Raw genomic sequence first — 22,731 nt, 5'->3', positions numbered from 1 at the left:
TATTCTCTATTAGGCAGTTTTATTCATACTCCTTTTTACGAGGTGGGTTTTATAAACATCCCAATTATGACCAACTAGAAATACTTTGCACTGCACACATTACGGAGAGGAGATGGTTCTCTCACTCGACAGATTCACCACCTTACTTATACCATGCAATTGTTAACAAGAAAATTAAGAGCATAAGGAAACTGGAAAAAAAAAAAAAGAGCAAACAAAAAAAGGACAAAACCACAAAGCTTACAAGAAACTGTAAACTTTCTAACAGATGTCTTTATTGTGAATTGACTTATATTTATAGTTTTATTCATTCAGGTCTTTTATTAAAATTTACAACAATACTTGCCATACTTAACAATAAAAATGCACCCATGTATATATGCCATGTTATATCATGCTGACTAGACATATGTTGAGTGGTGAGGTGAACCATGAGAGACTATGGACTCTGAAAAACACTCTGAGGGTTTTGAAGGGGTGGGGGGTGGGAGGGTGGGGTACCAGGTGGTGGGTATTATAGAGGGCACGGATTGCATGGAGCACTGGGTGTGGTGCAAAAATAATGAATAATGTTATGCTGAAAATAAAAAATAAATTTAAAAAAAGCATATTGTCATATGCAAAGAAAAAATATGACTTATAACTGATCAATTACATGGCAAAATATGCAAAACCCCAAAAACACTTATCAAAACATAGTAAGGAAAAATACAAGAAAAAGCTTATAAAGAAGGTATTAAGGAAAGCAAAAGTAAGGTGCAAATAAAAGCAAAAAAAATATTGAGGTACGAAAGAAGGAAGCAGAGTAACATTTGGCTTTAATTTTACTCTTTAGACAAAATCTAGTCTTCAGCTTCTTCATCAATTTCAGTATTACTTTTTAGAAGTTAAAAATGTGTACTTTGATATGATTTTTGGTGACCGAAAATATTTATATAATCAAGCCATACATTATCAAATATAATTATTAATTATATGACAGGATGCAAACAAGATACTTTATTTGGATTCATTTTAAACATATAAATATTCACTTTGAGCTACTGGTAAGCATTCAAGGATGAAACTTAACAGTTAACATGATGGAGCAGCCCACAATGAAGTATTTTAAAGGTGGCAAAAGAATACCTTTTTCCTCTATTTTTTCAGACAACAATACTAACATGGGAGCACTTACTAATGGTTGCTTGCAGAGAAAATAGTTTCTTTGCTGGAATATGCTACACAAGTTAATCAAACTGAGATACCTTGACAGTACAAGGATTTCTTACATGATACCAAGTGCAAACATTTTACAATAATTCTACTGTAGGGAAGATGCTACAATTACATGCAGTGAAAGATAAGAAGCAAATGGAAAATGAGGAAAGATTTTCCTCACTTTAAAGCTAACTATATCACCAATTGCCAGATTTCCAGATCTAAGTTTTAAGAAACAGTATTTTCCAACACATTTAAGAAACAACTGAAATACTTTTTAAGGTAGCAACAGCAACATCATGAGGATAAAAAATATCAAGTTCACTTCACAAAACAGGGCACATACCCTCTTTTTGAGAGCTTGATAAACTGCATAACCTTTGAAAATCAAACTTCAGGTCAATCAAACTTAAGGTCAAGGAATAGCTGAGATGAGTCTTGGTCTGTTACTACAAGGAAAAAAGTTAGTAACTTACTAGCATTTTCCTGGGCATGATTCTATAGCTAAAAACATTTTTCTCCTGTAGTTGTATCAGTTGAAAGAATGTGTCTACTTAGTATTTTGATTGTGTTATAAAGGAACCATAGGAATCATTGAGTAGCAGAGAAAGCTAAAAACCTGAATCACAATGCAAATTCTTGAAATCTGAGAATTAAATTTGTATAACAAGAAAAAGGTAATAAAATTCCAAAATCTAAAAATCAAGTTTGTTTTTGTATCCTAGGAAATTCATTCAATGACTTGAAATGATTTTTACACTTGGCTTTGAGACCAGTGAAGGAGGAAGCAGTTAGTTCAAAAGAGCAAGGAAGGTGAAAGAAGATACAAAAAGAGGCAGAATAAGCTTAACAACCGGTCTGAAGGAACACTCAACACTGTCAGGGATGACAAGATAACCAAGTTAAAAAGCTGCATTGAATTCTGAAGTACTTGAATTGTTGCCCACTTTCTAAGAGGCATAACTGTGTACTAGAAGGCTGGGTTTGGCTTCACAAACTTTCTGTAAAGACCCATTCAGTTATATGACAAAGTCGATAGTATTCCCACATTTGTGCACTGCACCAATATGCAAAATGTAGTGACTGGCTATATAGCAATTCCCAGGATTGGCTCAGTGATCCTAATGTACACTTAACTCATTTCTAAAGATGTACTTAAATTCCCTGATCAATGGCCATCCTTGGAACAATTTGGGAACAAACTAAACAAAGTAGTATTAGAATATAACACAGAATGTAAAATAAATACTCATAAGCCCATATTGATATAAATGCATGACTGAAAAAAGTAAATGAGGAAGAAGTAAAAATCTCCTGTGCAGAAGAATCCCAAATGAATTAAGTAGATGGTCTGCCTCGACGGAGTAAAAGATAACTTCTCACTCCTTAAATATGGGCAGCACATTACAATTTCTTTTTTTTTTTTTCAAGATTGTATTTATTTATTTGACAGAGAGAGAGAGAATCACAAGTAGGCAGAGAAGCAGGGGAGGGGGAAGCAGGCCCCCTGCTGAGCAGAGAGGCCAATGTGGGGCTCCATCCTAGGACCCTGGGATGATGACCTGAGCTGAAGGCAGAGGCTTTAACCCACTGAGCCACCCAGGCACCCTTTTCTTCTTTTTATTTTCTTGGACATGCACACAAAATAATACTTTCTATACCAGTCTAATTCATTATCTAGGAAAAATAAAAAAATAAAGTCTATACAGACTAATACAGATGGATAAATAAGTGGATTGATTAAGTAAATGGATAAATGATTAATAGATACCTGGGGGTAGAGATGATAGATAGATAGATATACAGATAGATAGGATAGATGGTCTTATGATATTCTCCATAGCTAATGCATAGAAAGAACAACAGTTCAGAGCAATGATTCTGGAGAACATTTCTAGTCACTTTTCCAGATCATAGACTTCATATCATTTGCAGACTGCAAAGAGAGCTTATATTATAGATGATGAAACTATTAAAAAAAGAAGAAATTAGTTTTTGCCCAATGTCACACAGGTAATGATCAGATATTTTATTAAGTGGAAGATGCACTAGGATATTTATAAATGTCTAAGTGTTATAACATGGCTATCTAGAATCTATCTTTGACCTTATTTCCAAAAATATAATTATTTTCTCTGCATTAGTCAAGTTGAATCAGAATAATTAATTTTAAGCAGTTGATGGTAAAAATACAATTACATAAAATTAAATATTCTAATGCCCAAATTTTACAAGTTCTGAAGTTTGATATTAAATTTGACTTGAAATTAGAGTGGCAGTGAAGAAGCTTTCATATAGATTTCTGAAAATGCCGAAAGTGTATACTAATTATAAAAGAATAAAAATTGAGCTTCTATTATCTTCAGGCTGATTAGTACATACCAGGACCTAATCTGTAAGGTACAGATTCAAACTTGCAGCTATCTAAACTAAGTCTTTGAGTCTGCAGTGGGATCATCAATGTATATTGATACAGCTATATACATAATAAATAAGCTTTTTATTAATCCTAAGAAGATAATTAGGAATATATATTAAGCCCAAAATACACTAAATAAAATTCATTGATTATCTTTAAAAATGTATATCTTGAACATTTGTTTTATCAAAATATATGATGGGATTCCTGAAATGTACAGCCTAATCAGTAAAGTGGTTTTATATAGTAAAATATATTGTTAAATATCTTTTAATATTATAAATAATAAAGAGGCCAAAATCAATTCTTCTTAAAATAAAGAATTAAATTTTGTGAACATAACTTTAAAGTATAAGATATATATATTTTTTTTTTTAAGATTTTATTTATTTATTTGACAGAGAGAAATCACAAGTAGATGGAGAGGCAGGCAGAGAGAGAGAGAGGGAAGCAGGCTCTCCGCTGAGCAGAGAGCCCGACGCGGGACTCGATCCCAGGACTCCGAGATCACGACCCGAGCCGAAGGCAGCGGCTCAACCCACTGAGCCACCCAGGCGCCCCAATATATTTTTATATCCTACAAAATATCGTGACTTATTTTCAAGATACGTCAGTTTTTCGTTTTGTTTTATAGACTCAGAGTATAGTTATTTATAAGATATTGTGGTATTTACTAAGAGCTAGGATATGACCCTGTATCTGAATCTAATTAATTCAGGGGAGTGATCAATAAAATAGTCATTCTGTTTCTCAATGTATGTAAAGTAGGCAATATACTTACATAGCTCCTTAAGATTCTTAAACCCTGGTGTACATGTCTTCTCGCAATTATTCAATCAAACACGAATCAAGGTGTTGCTGGAATGAATTTTGAAGATGAAAAAGTCTCAAATCAATTGACTTTAAGTTATAGAGGTTTCCTGGGTAGGTCTAGCCTGAAAGTATATCCAGAGGCCAAAGAATGAAGTGGCCTCAAAGAAATAAGGACCTGAAGCAGGTATCTCCTTTTGGTCATGGGGAAGCAAACTGCAGTGCTGTAGGGAAGGCCTCATGGCAGGAAATGATAGTGAGTTCTAGGAGCTAAAAATGGCCCCGGGATGACAGCATGCAACAAAATGGGGATCTCAGTCTGAGAACTATAAGAAACGGAATCCTTTCAACAATCCCTGAACTTGTATGAAGATGGTGAACTTTAGGTAACACTGAAGCCCCAGCAACACATCGATAGCCCAGTGAGACACTGAGTAGTGAATCTAGCTAATAGCACCCTGACTCATGACTTATGGAAACTAAGAGATAATGAATTTGTGTTGTTTTAAGCTATTAAATTTGCAATAAATTGTTAGCAATAGAAAACTAATACAGTATACAAGTATTGCATAAAGTAAATATATTTATGGATATCTTATTAGTATTATCTTGTGAGATATAAATGTGTAGTTTAGGATGAATTAAATAAAATTAAACAGCCATAAAAAGAATGAAATCTTGACATTTACAATGGACCTGGATGGAACTAGAGAGTATAATGCTAAGTGAAATAAGGTCACTTTAAACAGTATAAGCTAACATTTTGCTTTGATTAAAGTTTTCTTTTTTTAATCACTTTCAAAAAAGATATATTTAATAGACAATGAACTATTTCTTGTTGTCCCCATGTTATGTGTAGTTTGTTTTGTTTTGTTTTGTTTTTTGAAAATGCTATTTTCAGATAAGCAAGCATCAGAATTAATATGAAGTAATTTCCTCACAAAAAAACAATTGACTCAGGGCACTTGTGTGGCTCAGTGGGTTAAGCCTCTGCCTTCAGCTCAGGTCCTGATCCCAAGGTCCTGGGCTCGAGCCCCACATCGGGCCCTCTGCTCAGCAGGGAACCTGTTTCCCTCTCCCCCTCTGTCTGCTTCTCTGCCTACTTGTGATCTCTCTCTCCCCATCAGATAAATAAGTAAAATCTTTAAAAAAACAAAAAAACTGACTCATTTTATGAGTATGTCTATTATTACCTTTCAAACACTGAAAAAAGCTTTATTTTGTTAGTTTTCCTTTTTGTACTTTAATGGAGTGATCATAAATCTGTTTTTTCAATTTCTCAGATATCCAATCAGATAGTTAACCAAACAATATACATTATATGCATACATCACACATGTTTTCACTACATATTGTATTATAAATACATATAAATGAATACCAAATAAAATTATCAAAAGATCCTCAAGATTATTAGTCATTAGGGAAAGCAACTTAAAAACACATGAGATATAATTATACCTTTATTACTATTGAAATGAAAACAGCTACAACTGGCAATACAAAACACTGAATTATTAATTACACAGAGCACATGGAATTCTAATACAGAAGTGAAAAGTGTGGACTTTCTTGTCTTGTTCATCACTTTAGAAAGAAAGACTATGTTTTCTAAGTTATTCTTTTTTTAATATTTTATTTATTTATTCTAAAGAGAGACAGTGAGAGGCAGCATGAGAGGGGAGAAGGTCAGAGGGAGAAGCAGACTCCCCATGGATCAGGGAACCTGAGGCAGGACTCAATCCCAGGACTTTGGGATCATGACCTGAGCTGAAGGCAGTCACTTAACCAACTGAGCCACCCAGACACCCATTTCTAAGTTACTCTTAATTAAAATTTCAGTTGCGTGCAACTGCACCAGAAGTCCATGTAAACTATTAAAAACTGTATACATAAATCAGAAGACAAGCTAATGTAAAATAAAGCAATGCATTATAAAAAGTTTCAAATAATTTTTTGGAAGAAGAGGATACAAGTGTATGGTCATACAGATACTATTATAAAGGAATGCAGATGTGTATAATGTATAACATATATTAGAGAATATATGATATATTTAATATTCTATATCATGATATGTATTAAATGTACTAAGTATATATTTATATGGGTATCTGCATAAATGCATTTCTACTTCCAGTTAACTTGGAAACTTATTGTAAATTTTACAATCATAAATATACATATACTTCTGTTTCCTTAATTATACATTAATAATTATCTTTAAATTTTTTGAATAATTCTGTTTGAAAATTATTAGTCATTTTATGTTACATGATGGTAAATGTACATTTGTGAAAATTCTTAAAACATCAAGGATTAATACTGATAGCGATTAAATAAAATTTAACTATTAAGTATCATTATAGATTTTCCTTACATTAGATAGTTCACAGTAAATAAAATTATTTTTTCATTTTCTACTGTGAAAACTTATCTATGTTTTCTTTTCTTTTCTTTTTTTTTTGGTTATGGATCATATTCCTTGTGCCAAGAGGACTGCAAAGTCATAAAATCCAAAGAATAAACTATCTTCTTCATCAACGTAGGTATGACTCCTTGTGGTCACAAAATTTAAGAATTAAATAGACAAATTATCTGCCCTCCTACTTCACATACACATATACACATACACACTACACCACTTCAAAGAGCTTGGATAGAATAAATTGAAAAAAAGTTCAGTAAGATTGAACATGGGAAATACAGAAGTCATTGGTTCATGGTCATAGTGATGGTATACTACTGCTGAACATATTGAGACGTCAATCAACAATGTCTTAGTAGGAGAAACTCCTTAATTTGAATTAGATACTGTTTACTCAGAGACACTTTCATGTCTACTGTTTTTGGTGGCAACACAATCTATTTTCTGAGAAAAGCCTTCCAAATTGGCAAGGAAGAAGTCAAACTTTCACTGTTTAAAGATGACATGATACTCTACGTAGAAAATCCGTAAGACTCCACTGAAAAAATTGCTAGGACTAATAAACAAATTCAGCAAAGTCAAAGGATATCAAATCACTGTACAGATATCTGTTGCAGTTCTATACACCAATAATGAAATAGCAGAAAGAGAAATCAAAGAATTGAAACTATCTGCAGTTATACCAAAAGCAAAAAGTTACCTAGGAATAAACCTATCCAGGGAGATAAAAGATTTGTACTCTGAAAATTATAGAATGCTTATGAAAGAAATTGAAAAGGACACAAACAAGTCAATCTTTCTTGACCCAGGCTCTGATTTTCTGTGTAACAATAAGTCCTTCAAAATATTAGAAGGGATTTGACGAATTTTCTCCCATTTAGAGTCACATGGCACTAGTTATACTCAAATTTCCTTACTAGAAAAAATCTCGCCAATCCTTTCTTTTGTTTCCTGTATCCATGCAATGTTCTCTCAAATTAATGGCAGCTACATAGAAGCCAACTGAAACTCAGAAGGCTTAATGGCATTGCTTCATACAGCACTGTACAGTCTAGTGTCGTATTATTTGCCATCTAAAACTAGTTCTACCTCTGCAAAGTCCTCACTGTTGGGCTTCTTTAGTAAAAGAACTTATAAACTGGACTTCCTTCTCTTCCCCTCTTCCCACCTCCCACAAATTTACCTCTTTCTTGTATTATACATTACTATTCTGGATCTTCTCTCATAATTAACTGAGGCTAACGAGTTCCATAGAAATCTAGGTCACTTTTCACTTGCCACATGTGTTAATACTGACATATGTTCGTCAATGGTAATACTGATTTCTAGCTTTCCAACATTGACTATTTTCTCACAGTCAAAAGGCCACTGGACATATTTTAAATTCTCCTAAATCCAGATATTTTTGCATCACAAAGATTGCTATTTCTAAACAAGAAAGTATTGAGATATTTATAAGCTCAAATATGGAGAATATATTTCTCCTGCAACAATACTGGGAGGGTAAAGAGATTGGCGGGACAGCCTGCCTTTTTTTATTTAATCTCAGGGATAGAGGATGACCAAGGCTCCACCACAGTATTCAACACATGACTTTCTAGTTATCCCTAAAATAATCTGTATTCCAGTCAGCCAGAAGGAAAAATAACATAATGGAGCATGTGTGGGAGTTGTTATGAGCCAGAACTGGAGAGAATTCACATTATTTCAATGTTCATACCTCATTGACTGAAACTCAGCCTCATGGCTCTATTTAACTACACCAAAGGCTGGGAAATGCTAATTTTACCCAGGAAGAAGAGGAGAAATTACACTGTGATGGGCAATTTCTAAGACTAGACTAGAACAGAAGAATATTAAGAAAACTTTTTATTGTCAGAGGTAGATCTTACACAAATTTCAACAAGAGAATTAGCAAGCTTGGTCATGTTTATACTCAGCAAACATCTGTAGACCCCTGGAAATAATGCAGGGTGCTTTTAAAGTATTTTGAGGAAAGCAATGAAAGATTAATATTAAATAATAAAGACAAGATATAGACAAATAACATGCTTAGGTAATCTTAAAATTTGAATATTCATTCACAGTCATTCCAACACTGAGAAATTGATGGTGCTTGACTTGACAAAGGTGGCTCAAATGGGTTGAGTGAAATGTAAAAGATCTTGGTGAATTCCAGCCTTGGTTGACATAAATCTTTTTGCTTCTAAAGTGTATCCATCATGCAATACCTAAATTTGGGTATCACAATATATCTACTCCAAGATTTGAACATTTTCTGTCATCAAAATAAATTATAGAAATTGATTAAAGGCCCAGAATATGTGTGAGGTGCTAAGCCAAAAATCACTTCATATTTCAAGTTATTATTAAAACCAATCACAGTTTTGATGTTGAAATTTACTTTTGCATAAATTTAAAAAATCTTTAAAAAATACGATTTGCAACATTTGGATTCATCTCACTTTTTCAGAGCTCTAGCCATTGTTTTTTGCATAAAAATAGACATAACAATTGTTTTTATCATCTTTCTCTCTAAAACACATAAATTTCAAGATAATGAAGTAAACCAAAATATTTGTGCATGCTAAAATTGTTCTTTTTCTCTGGAAAGAGAGTTTGTGCCTTTCAATGTAGGCTCAAAAGTGCTCAAGAAGCCAAAATGGCTCAGTAACATTGATTTATATGGGTCAGGATTTGGTTTTTAACTAAATTTTATTTTCAGGAAAAGGTTAAGTATAAGTGCATTATTTTCTAATTATATAAAGTAGATGGAAAAATTTAGTGTGGGTCAGACATTGTATATATTAGATTTCCATGAAATTCTGGTGTATTGTCTTTCTAGGACATATTCCATAGTCAGAGATAGCACGAAATTCAATCCCGGCAAGTTTTTTTGTGATCTGGTGTCTACCTTGTTCTGTGTCCTATCATTTTTCACTTTCTCAATGGTCAGCAATTATAATATCTTTTGAACTTGAATATCCCTCCAACTCCTTTAGTCATTTTTCTGCGTTCTCTTGTGTGTGCCATTCTCTTTTATGTGAGAGAGCAAATTCTCTTCTCTGCCCTACACTTTGCTTTCTCCTGCTGTCTTGTTATTTCCTTTAAGGCCTCTTGTTGAATTCCCTTTATACCCTGTTTTCTTCCTGTGCTGCTAATCCCCCAGTTCTACTTCTGCTCTTTCACTGAATTCCTGCTGTGCCTTCACTTTCTAGAGCTATACTATTTCCCTTCATGCTATTTTTAGGATCTGCACTGAAAGATGCACCCTGATGTTTAGGTTGGCACTGGAATCCTTCTCCTAATGCCTAGAAAGTGTACCTTAGAATCCATGCCTTTGAGGATAAAGAATATTTCTCAGCAAATGGAAAGTGGAATCAAAGGTAAAAACAAATCCTTTAACCAACTGTAATTTCTGACTTTCTAATCTACATTAAAAATAGTATTGTCCCTAGTATACTTAAATATCACTGGAAACATGTTCTCTGAAGGTTTTAGATAAAATTGGAAGAAGGGTCTATGCTTTCTTTTTACTTTTACTGCCTATCCATTTTTTGTGGGTTACACTGTGACAACTACTTTCCAACACTTCCTGAAATGATCTATATGGCCCTTCCCCCTAGGAGTCCACCTCTCCCCCAAAGCCTTCATTAAAAGTAACTTGGTATGTGAGCATTTCTTCACCTCAATGAATAGAATCCTTGATCACTTTTTGACCTATATAATTTGTATAAAATCTGCATTATCCTCTGTGATATTTAACACATAATTTTTTTAAAGATTTTATTTAAATTCAAGTTAGTTAACATGTAGAGTATTATTAGTTTCAAAGGTAGAATTTAGTGATTTAACACTTGCATAAAGAATATAGTGCTCATTATAAGTGCCTTCTTAATGCCTATCACCATTTACCCCATGTCCCCACCTCTTGCCCCTCTAGAACCAAAAATGTTGGTTTTGATTATTGTTTTCTCTGAAGTTATGAGGAAACAAAACTCAATCAATGTAGTATGTGAAATATAGTTTGTGGAAGTGAGTACATGTCTACTGACTGTTAATACTAACTTACTTAAAAAACAACAAAAGGGAAAAATGCACCTAACACTGAAATATCACTACCTATATATTTATTTTATTTATCTTATCTCATCACTTCTTGGTTTATGGCATACATATAAAATGGGTTTATGGCATATAAATAAAATGGCTTAAATCAACCTCCCTTTGATTCTCTAGTGAATAAGCTCTCAAGTGACAGCAAACAAATGTTTCTTTATCTTATTGATAGCAAACGGCTGGAGAAATAAGGTACCTCATTATTTACAAGCTCTAATACAACTTTTTAAATAATTTTCAGTTATCCTTAAATTATTCTGATTTTTCTCATTTTATATTGTCATTGCTATACCAAAATAGAAGTACATATTTCTGAGCTTACGCCACTAAAACAATGAGATGAGGATTTAAGATATTTTTATATTTAAGTTGAAACCTAGTTAATCATTTGCACATTTATTATCATGACACATATATTTTAACTTAATAAACATCTATAATTTTTAAACCAGGAACTCAAGGAACATGACATAATGAAAATAAATTATTTTACATTGAGTCATAATAATGTTAGATATTACTGTTTATACTTTTTATGAATCTTTACTTGATTCTTATGAAGAATTTAGCAAAGACAGCATTTGTTAAATGAACTATTAAAAGTGTCGTATATATGTCAGATATATTATTATATTATTAATTATTATAGTAATAAAAGTTAAAAAATCTTTATGTCATAATAACAATATGTTACTATTTTCCCAGAATGTTTTCAAACCAATAAGTGATTTTTGTACAGCACTGTTACAATTATGTTAACTGGTATCATTTAAGGCTTTTTTTTTCCAGAAATAATTTTATATGAATGTTCTTGCATATTAAATTTGCAATCATTTTTAGAGTTTTCCACCAGGAATCCTTCAATAACCAGAAAAATTTTACAGTATAATTATACAGAGGTCAGAGGTCATAATATTTTTCCAATGATGTTATAATCGTACATGGTGGTAACTTTTAACTATTCTTATTAGATTTATGATAAATATTCAATGATCATGAAGCTATTTAGCTATTTAATATCATTATCACTATGAGTCATAGATTTAAAAGCCCCCAAGTCCCTTCTATTATTTTTCTTTCAGATAAGCAATATGTTTTCATTACATAAAATTTCAAAACATAAGCATGCAGGGAAAAATAACTCATTTTATTGACAATCTTTAATAATTGCTCTTAATTCTGTGTGGGTTGAATCATGTCATCCAAAAAATATGTCCAACTCTAAACCTCTGTAATGTCAGAATGTGACCTTATTTGGGATAAGGATCTTTGCAGATGTCATTAAAATAAGGATTGCAGGATTGAATCACATGATGCCAATGACCACTGTCCTTATAAAAGGCAGAGAGGGCAAAGACACAGACACACACAGGGAAGAAGGCCATGTGAAGACAGAGTCAGAGACTGGAATTATACTGACACAAGTCAAGAAATGCCAGGATCCACCAGACTCTCTAAGAAGCAAGGAGGGCTTATATATTTCTTTATGTATATATTTCTCATATATTTCCTTGTTAAATTATTTCCTCCAGTTTTCTTTTCCATTTCCTTTATGGAATTGATTTTACTAGACCTACAATTATTATTATTATTTTTACATTTTTAACATCTGTTATAAGGATGTGTCTTTTTTTCTTAAGATTTTATTTATTTGACAGAGAGAGACACAGTAAGACAGGGAACACAAGCAGGGGGAGTGGGAAAGGGAGAAGCAGGCTTCCTGTTGAGCAGGGAACCTGATGAAGGGCTTGATCCCAAGACCCTGAGATCATGACCTGAGCTGAAGGCAGATGCTTAAGGACTGAGCCACCCAGGTGTTCCATAAGGATGTGTCTAATCATCAATGTTCTGTAATAATTCATTTAGCAACACTTTTTTTTAATGCATTTTCTCAATAGTGCATCTTCTAACTATTAGAGTCTTAAACTGAATTTATTATGGCATTTAGATATAGCAACCTCTAGATTTAAGTAATTTAATATTTTTTAATTTTTCACACTTAATCTTTCTTTTAAGGAATTCTTCAACTTGCGTCCAAATTTTCATTTTTTGCTTTTAAATTTTATCTAGCTTTATTTTCTGTTTTCTTCAATTCTAAATCTTCTCTGTTCTTTTAATGGTGGTCTGTTCTTATAATGGATGATATACTATGTTTCCTCTGAGTTAATTTTTTTTTTAAAGATTTTATTTATTTGACAGAGAGATCACAAGCAGGCAGAGAGGCAGACAGAGAGAGAGAGGGAAGCAGGCTCCCCGCTGAGCAGAGAGCCTGATGCGGGGCTTGATCCCAGGACCCTGAGATCGTGACCCGAGCCAAAGGCAGCAAGCAGCTTAACCCACTGACTCACCCTGGCGCCCCTCCTCTGAGTTAATTTTTAAAATTGTGATGTTTTGTTTTGTTTTTGTTTTGTTCTGTTTTGTTTTGGAATCTCATGTGAGAAATTACAGCCTTTACCTTAAGTCCTTACCTTAAGTTTGAAACCCTTACCTTGGCTATAAATTCGCATTCATATTGACTGGAATTTCTGGGTGTATTACTAAAATTTATGACAACACTCTATTGTAATAAAGAGAAGGAGATAATGAGCTGGCTTTATGTCCTTCTTCTTCATCTTATTAATACCCCCCTGAGAATCCTTTTTCCTGCAGGTTTAAAGCTAGTTGTTAACGATTCTAGCAAATGAAACAGCAACGTAAGTATAAGCTAGTTTTCATAATTTATCATGTTGTTTATTTGCTCAACACTTCTGTTTTCTCTCAGTCTCTCATCTTGCCTTTAGTTGTGTTCAGTAGCCCTGAGTCTGATGACAGTGTCTTTTTATCTTTCTGATTAATAAACTGCTAATCATCTGTGGTGAATGCTTAGTGTAAAGGGATGTATCTGTATAATGATTTTTTATTCAATGAAATGCTTTGTTTTCAAGGTCTTCCTACCATACATCTGAATTCACAGATATATTGTATCTTAAATTGTTAAGCCTTTCTGGTACATTTCAGCAGGCTTGATTCCTATTAGTGACTCTCCTTCTGTGAGGCTTTCAGTTTCCTGGTGCTGTTAGGTAATTCAACATTTATTTTACTTACTTTCTTCTACAATCATGAGTGTTTGCTCATGTGCTGAACTTAATATTTCAAACTTTATTTAGGATGAGCCACTAGATTATTACTTTGAATCAAATTGTAGATTTTTTTTTATTATTATTCTTAAAAATAATCTGATTCCAGGGAAGTCTGGTTGGCTCTGTTCCTAGGGCACGTTTCCTGATCCTGGGATCCTGGCAGGAAGCCCCACCCTGGCCCTCAGGGCTCTCTTCTCAGCAGGGAGCCTGCTTCTCCCTCTTCCTCTGCCCTTCCCCTGCCAACCTGTGCTCTCTCCCTCAAATTAATAAAATCTTTTAAAAAAATAATCTGATTGCAATGTGAAGCACATACTATTGTAAGAGAAAAAACTATAGACATGAAGTGGATATAAGTCACTTTTATACATGGAAGGTCACCTTCCTTACCACCCTATTATTAAATACACTATTTGCCTTAATATCAAACAAGTTGGTAAATTATCCCCTGGGAGAAGATTTTGCCACTGGAAAGAATGTAAGTGTATGTGTTTGGGCCTATGAGACTTGAAAAGGTGCTAGTATCAGGTTACAAAGCATTCTGGAAATATTAACAAAATGGTTTAAGTTCTGGATAATTTAAAATGTTTAAAGTAAAAATATATGACATAAAACAAAGGTAATATTTTTATAATTTACTAAAAACTCTGGTCTGAGAAGTCTAGGGTCAAAATTATTAAGCATATTTCAAATGAGTAGCTGGCTCTTATTTCATTTGTAACTAATTTTTACCATTATAACAAATACACTTTAAAATTACAAACTTTAATGTTTAAACTTGCTATTTTCAAGGTCTCATTTTCCCCCCCAAATTTGTATTGACATGTGAAATCTATAGCAGTAATTCTCTGTATTATAATATTCTGCTATAATGCTTTTTAAAAGACTAAAGAAAGAATATAATATAAAAATGTTAATAATAGGAAACATAATTTCAGAGCTCCTCTGGTATGACTCTGAAATTATTCTTTGTGCAACAAAATACCAGGTTGGGAACAATTTAAGGAAATGTTTGAGAAGAAATCTGTAATAACAGTGGGAAGTATGAAAGAAAAATTACCTATGAAATATGTTAATTATTTTTGGGACTCCAAATAACTGCTTGTTTTGTTTTTAATTATTTTGGGGGGGTGTTTATTGCTTTGTGTTTATTGTTTTTTATTGCTTTACTCTATTATCTGTGGCGAGAAGTAAAAGCACCATATTTGAGTATTAAATGGACACAAGAATACTTTAAAATGAAAATGCTATGTAATTTTTATAAATCATATATATGTGATATTTTATACATATATATGTGTATATGCACATATATAACTCTCCTTGTTTTATGAGCGACCTGATAGGCTTTAAAAGTTTTATTTTGGGGGAATGCCTGGGTGAGTCTATTGGTTAAGGGTCTGCCTTTGGCTTAGGTCATGATCCCAGGGTCCTGGGATCAAGCCCCACATCAGGTTCTCTGCTCATCTGGGAACTTGTTTCTCCCTCTGCCTCTGCCTCTCTTCCCCATTTGTGCTCTCCCTTCCTCTGCTCATTCTCTCAGATCAATCAATCAATCAATCAATCTTCATTTTTAAAAGAGGTTTTTTTTTTTTTTAAATAACAGATTTCTTAAAATACATGTCAGTGACATGTAGGGCAGATATACACACATTATATACAAACAGAGAATGACCATATGTGCATTCAGGAGCACTAGAGTACCATGAATTTTAATCATGTCCTGATTTTTATGATCAATAATTATATTTTTGAAGTGTGCTGGATTTGGAGTGAGATTGTGTTTCACAACTTAATAACTAACTATATGACTGTGTAACTCAAATTCGTTGTGCCCTAGTACTTATTTACAAAACAAATACCATGATTAGGACTGCCTCATGGTTTGTTGTAAGAAATAAAATGAATATGAAAAGCACTCACAATAGTGCTCTTCACAATATATACTCAGTAAATCCTAGTCATACACAAATCCTACGACTTTGGCCGCTGAGTATAACTTAAATACAATAGATGTACTTATAAACTCTGCATTCCCACTGTTGACATTCTAATGGCCAGTTTTGAATCTTACTGAACTGTCCTTCCAATTCCCGAAGCTTTCCCTTCCCAGGCTATTGGGATATAAAAACTACCAAAACTGAATGTTAGCTATGAGAAACCTAAGAGTTTTTGTTTGAAAGAGAGTACATTAAGGAGATTAATCTAAGTATAGTATCTGGGCTCTCTGCTCAGCGGGGAGCCTGCTTCCCTCTCTCTCTCTGCTTGTCTCTCTGCCTACTTGTGATCTCTGGCCATCAAATAAATAAATAAAATCTTTTTTAAAAAGTTACTTATAAATGATAGGAAAGAGTGAAACTACACATGACTGCTTTTGATATCATGCTTTTTACTTTTGGAACAATCTGCTCAATGTATCCCTTACAAAGGAAATTTTTTCTTGAGTAAGACCTGAATAAGAATGTTCTTCATCATCAGTAGTGAGTGCACAGTCACAGAAAGAAAGAAGAGTAAAGATGAGATAAATTTGCTTACAGAGGATGAAAAGATATATATATATAATACATTTATTCTGCTGGAACATAGTCTGTAGTCACATGTTAAATAAATTATGTGGGATAATTTACAAATATTTCATCATATTTACATAAAGCCATAATAATTCTTTCTCTATAATCCAAATTTTAGGATATGTGCTACTGAAGAAAACAGTCCGGACAATTTTGTATAGTTTTATAATGTAATGTTACATCAGGAAAATTTTAATGCCATTAAATATTCTTCAAAGATATGATTGTTAATGAAGGCTTGGATACTTCTTGTATTAATTTACTTTGCCCTTCTAAAGGTTTCTTCTTCTTTTTTTTTTCTCTTTTGTTGTGAATATCCTTGTATTATCTAACAAAACTAATTCTGCCATCTACTGTTTCTTTTTATGTTTAAGGAATATGGAAAGTGTCCTCATGTAAGAAGTGGGTTATAGAGTAAATTCCATAATGAGATAATATACCAACACATCAGAAATGACATGAAGACTTTTCACTCTAAGAAAGAGTGCATCTCTTTTGTGCTAAACTCTCCCATCCATTTCCTCATGTCATTCCACTAGAGAGGGGAAAAAAATCAAATATTTAGAGTAAGGCTCTGTTTTCTTAGCTTTCTTAGCTAAAGCCCAAACAATGAGGATAATACATGAAAATTACCCTTCATGTCTAAAGTTACATATACTCTATGATAATTATTTTGAGTTATCAAAACTAGTCAATTAACCAATACCTCATTCAAGTGATAGAACATAACAACAAAGAACTGCTGTTAGAGATATAATTCTGAAGTTCTGACCAAAGCTTGGTCTCTCTTTATTTTGCAGATAAACATTTGGATATTATCAAAAGATATTTATACTAAATATAAATCCAAGGGACTAGATGAGATCACTCAACAGACATGCTTAGAGAGAGTAGGATGGAGAAGACGAAACTAAACAGAGAATCAGCGAAATCGGAGGAAAAGGAGAGCAAGTGGTAATAAAAGCCAGGAAAAGAGATTTTCAAGGTAAAGACTGGTGGATTTCACTGAATGCTGCTGAAAGGCCAAATAAGATAAAATACAAAAATAACCATTAGACAAAATTAAAATCATTGATCTTCTTGATATATTATTTTATTGTTTTAATGATATTAATTAAATCCTTCAGCTTGGTGGATATGGTCTTCATTTGTTGCTGTTGAGTTAATGATTAAGAATAACGAGACTGGTCTTCAAACCTGCTAAGCACTTAATAGTGAAATTTTACCGGTATTTTTTGTGTCTCATAAAAGTTAATGTTATTAAAATATTTAGAGAAAAAAAATCAAGGTCTGGTCCTAGAAGCTTTCATCTGATTGTTTCCTTAATATACTTCCTTGCTTTGGGGGCCCTGGGTGGTACAGTCAGTTAAGCATCCAAGTCTTGGTTTTGGCTCAGGTCATGATCTCAGGGTCCTGAGTTTGAGCCCTGCGTGGGTCTTTGTGCTCAAAAAGGAGGCTGCTTAAGACTCTTCCTCTCCCTCTGCCCCTTCCTCCAGCATGCTCTCTATTCTCCTCTCTCTCTCTCTCTCAAATAAATAAATAAATCTCTAAAAAAATGTAGCTGTACTTCCTTGCTTTTATCAGAGGCAGGTCAGGGAGAAGCTATGGCTACGAAATCACTGTTACAGGCTACAGGCTTTGAAGCCTCTCCAGATGCATTCTAAATTCGCATTTAATTCTCTTCCCTCTATGCTGTTTCCTTTCTTTCCCTTCCCCCTTTCCTTCCCTTCTTTTTTCTCCTCCTCTCATTTTCTTCTTCTTCTCTTCTTTGTTCTCTCCTCTCTGGCTTTCCTTCCATACCACCAATACACATTTCAGCCCCTTTTGTTCAACAAAATAAAATATAAGATACCCTCTCTCCTTCCAGCTTTCAATCCACCTGTTTCTGCCTGTTAAAGATTTCTTCCATACCCTTCCACAGATTGTCTAAGAATGTGCAACAGTGGAGATGACATAAAGTAACCCAGTAAGACTGAGAGAGAATTTCTTTTTAGGGAATAAAGGAAAGTATTTATTTTTCTTCTTCCTACTACCAAAACTTCCACATAAATTCATAGGGGACTTTCATAATCAGAAGCATAAAAGTACAGAGAGATGATCAATCAGGAGATTCGAATAACTATTTCACAGCAAAAGCCAGAACAAATTCTATTCTCTTTAGGTACCATGAGACCCCTCCCTGCTAGTCCTGCAGTTTAGTATCTGAAAATATTTCTTTCCTTCCTGGAAATGAGAATGGAAGGAGTAAGAAAATGAAGATAATTTCTATTTTGTGATATATAATGCTTTAGTAAACCTGAAGGACTTCCCACCATTTAATAAAGTCTTCCCCTACCTCCATGTGTTACACTTGGTTCGAGCTTTGGTCTAAATATCACATCTCAGCACTACCAAATAGCATGGAAGAAAAGTAGTACTGAAAATGGAAAGTAAACATGTTGTATTTATGCTTGAATAAGGTTCAATTTTTTCTACTAGTTATAGTATAATTTCCAAAATGTGAGTTCTGATAAGTAGGAAATCTACCTGTGGCCTATTTTATAACACTGGATTTTTGTCTTTTATCTCATATTCACAAGTTGATTTCACATGTGTGCAGGGAAATATATTTGAAGAAAAGTTCTTTGAATGCTGAACTTCAGCTCATAAATCAAGTCAATAATATATTATGAAATTTATAGTGGCTTAGTCCTTCTTGATGTCAGCATTGAGTCTTATATAGAACAAGCTGCTTTATCTCCGAGCACACATAACTCTAAGAATTGACAAAAGCAGACTAAAAAAATTTTGAGCAAGTTTCTGGGTCACTCTAGTTGTCAAACTTTAGAATCCTGTCTTCTAGAGGTAAGGAACAGGGTAATCACTTTTAAACTCATGAACCTGACAGGGGCACCTGGGTGGCTAAGTCGGTTAAACATCTGCTTTTGGCTAAGGTCATGATCAGAAGAATGACAATATGCTTTTTAAATAAGATGATTTTTCAAATTTTGAAAATTTTACTAGATAGAAAGTACAGGAAAAAATTTAAATCCAAACATTTTTAGATCAATCTAACTACCCAAATATATTAGTTTCTTTCCGGTTTTCTCAAGAACTTACTATAAGACAATCTAACAAGTACAATACACTAATTATAAAAAGCGTGCTAATAGTTCACATGACGGCACATGTGCTCAATTTTTTATCATATTTTAGAGATTATGCAAAGACAACAGAGAAGACTGAATGAGGTAGGCATCCTTTTTGACCCCCCAATTTTTCTGCATACATAAAAACACATAAAATCATGTACATTTATTCATTCATTCAACAGCTATTCTTGACTACATATAATATGTGAGTCACTTTCCCATAAGGATTTACTTCAACAGAAAAAGTACCCATTCTCCTGGAATTTACATTATGTTAGGAGGAACTAAACAAGTAAACATGTAATATTTCAAATGAACCTAAGTTGTAAGAAGGAAAGTAAAGTAGTAAGACTACAAAAATTGATGGTGGGAAAACACCAAGTGTTGCTGAGGTTAAGGAGTCACCCCTAGTGGGCATGCAAATCGGTAAAATCATCTGAAGACTAATCATCATTCTCTTCTAAACCTGAGCAGTGCCCAGCCCATGACCTAGGAACCCCATTCCTAGATGTATTTATGTATTTACCAAAAGATATATGGTAAAATGTTCATAGCAGCACTACATGTACTGGGCTTTTAAGGAAAATAAACAGATGCCCATCAATAGTGTAACATATCAATAAACTATAATCATTCACACCACAGAATATGATACAGTGATGACAATGATCACCAATCACATAACCAAAGGAAAAAATAATGAGAGATTCCATTTATAGAAGTACTAAAGCAATTTATGTTGGTCTGTTGTTAAATGACAGCAGAGTATTATCTTAAAGGTGGTGAATGCTGAAAAAGAGCACAGTTATTAGCATGGGCTGATGGTGTCTGTTTTCTTGATCTGGACACTGGTTTGCTAATTGAGTGCTTTACTGGCTTAGACTATGACCTTGTCTAAAGCTAATATTCTGTTTTCTTTCATGGTATATCCGTCAGTACTCTCATTTTTCTAAGTAGTGTAGCTGTGCGTTATGAAATGTCTCTTCTTTATTACATTTTAGAAGGTGATTTAGTCTTATTAATTCTCACAACAGGGAGTCAATAAAAAGTGCTATTCCATAATAATGCAACTGAGATTCAGTGAGATTACATCCCCAAAACATGACTCAGTAGCAAGAATAACAAAAAAATAGTCTTGTTGGTCCTAGATAGTAGTCTTGAAATTGTAAAATCTAATGAATTAACAAAGTGTGTCCACTCATTACAGGCATTAGTGACCCTCACCACCACTTTGATTTCAATCTAACAGCAACTAACTTACATTTCAGAAGCAAATCCTTACTAACGTATAGAAATTAAAAAGTCAAGGGGCGCCTGGGTGGCTCAGTGGGTTAAGCCTCTGCCTTCGGCTCGGGTCGTGGTCTCAGGGTCCTGGGATCGAGCCCCACATGGGGCTCTCTGCTCAACAGGGAGCCTGCTTCCCTCCTCTCTCTCTGCCTGCCTCTCTGCCTACTTGTGATCTCTCTCTATATATATATAAAATAAGTAAAATATATTAAAAAAAAGTTGATCAATTTAGTCACTGTGTTTGGAATAAGATCAAAGCTACCTATTACATTAAAGTTATTAGAAGATGCATCTTTGAATCTCATGAGTCAAAATTATTCCTGACATTCCTCTTGGTTTGATAAGTTAACATGATACGTCTATTGTTACCATGGTGTCCTCACATTTTTCTTTTGTGTTCAAAAATGTATATGCCAAAATAATAGAAAAAATCTTTTTGGTTTATCAGATTATATAATTCTTACAACTAAAATTATTTCATATTATGAATTGTTATCAAAATAGAGGATCTGAATATTAGAAGATACATGACTAAAATAGATGGTTCCTGAAAAAGTAATTGAATTCATGCTAGTCTTTATAAAGGTGGATTTAAAAGCATGTGCATATATTATTGAGATCAGATTATACTTGAAGGGCATTTGTAAAAATGCTTGCCCATAAAGGCAGAAAAATACTGAAATAATGTTGAACATGCCTATGGATATTTTGACATTTCAAAGAATGTTGAGATTTCTGAATATACAGAAAACATTCCTGTCATAAGTATTTCAGTACTGTTTTACTATCATAAAAAGGCATGACCAAAACTTCTGTGTAAAGTGCTATAAAATTTGTATTTTAATATTCCTTGACCTGTGCACCATGTAGGATAATCAGGAGATTAACATTAGGTTGGTTGTACTATTATTTGTACACATATCAAACCTCTGGCTAAGCTATGTACCTGGTGGCAGTCAGTGCTACATTTACTTCAGTGTGTGTCTATGGTATACCACACTTGATACCCACAATAGGTGATTGATAAATACTTGGTGAATAAATGACAAGTAAATGTATAGCTTTTGGAACAATTAATCATAAATTCATGTACAGTAGAAAGATTCTTGATAAAAAGACTTGTGTCAAATGAACTGGCCCTATACAATTTTGAAAATAGTAGAATCTTGCATGGTATCACAAGAAATTTTGCCCTGCATATCCTATCATTACCCTGAAAACCACAGACCACAAAGTTGAACACTCCCACCATTACATCATAAACCAAAATAATTTTCAGCTAGATTAAATATTCAAAGGTGAAAAATTATACCATGTAGAATATAATATAGATAAATAATTACCTGATTTAGAACAGGGAGAACAAAAAATTATGATAATGAATAACAAGTAGTTCCACAGAAATAGATTGATTACCTTAATTATATTTAAGTGAAAGGAACTCTGTACTTCTCCACACTGTCAAATTTTATAAATGAATTTGGGAAATATGACTAGGAACATATATTACAGAGCAAGGTTTACTATCCTTATGAATTACTATTACAAATTAACACATGAAAAACTTTCAATTAACAGAAGGATAGGTAAGGGACATACATAAATAAGATGAAAATTATATAAATAATATGATCAAATTTTTCTGAAACAA

General features: G+C 33.3%; 1 long non-coding RNA gene across 1 annotated transcript in view; it reads right to left on the bottom strand.

Moving 5' to 3' along the window:
• The window catches only part of LOC116576578, a 235,030-nt gene extending 230,450 nt beyond the window's left edge, over positions 1–4,580 (bottom strand). The window contains exon 1 of the long non-coding RNA XR_004280210.1: positions 4,401–4,580. This is a non-coding gene — a long non-coding RNA (uncharacterized LOC116576578). The remainder of the gene's footprint in view (positions 1–4,400) is intronic.
• Positions 4,581–22,731: the final 18,151 nt, after the last annotated feature.

This window comes from Mustela erminea, chromosome 17 (genome assembly GCF_009829155.1).
Source record: "Mustela erminea isolate mMusErm1 chromosome 17, mMusErm1.Pri, whole genome shotgun sequence".
In the NCBI taxonomy this organism is placed as follows: domain Eukaryota; kingdom Metazoa; phylum Chordata; class Mammalia; order Carnivora; family Mustelidae; genus Mustela; species Mustela erminea.
This window is presented reverse-complemented; position numbering and strand designations above follow the sequence as displayed.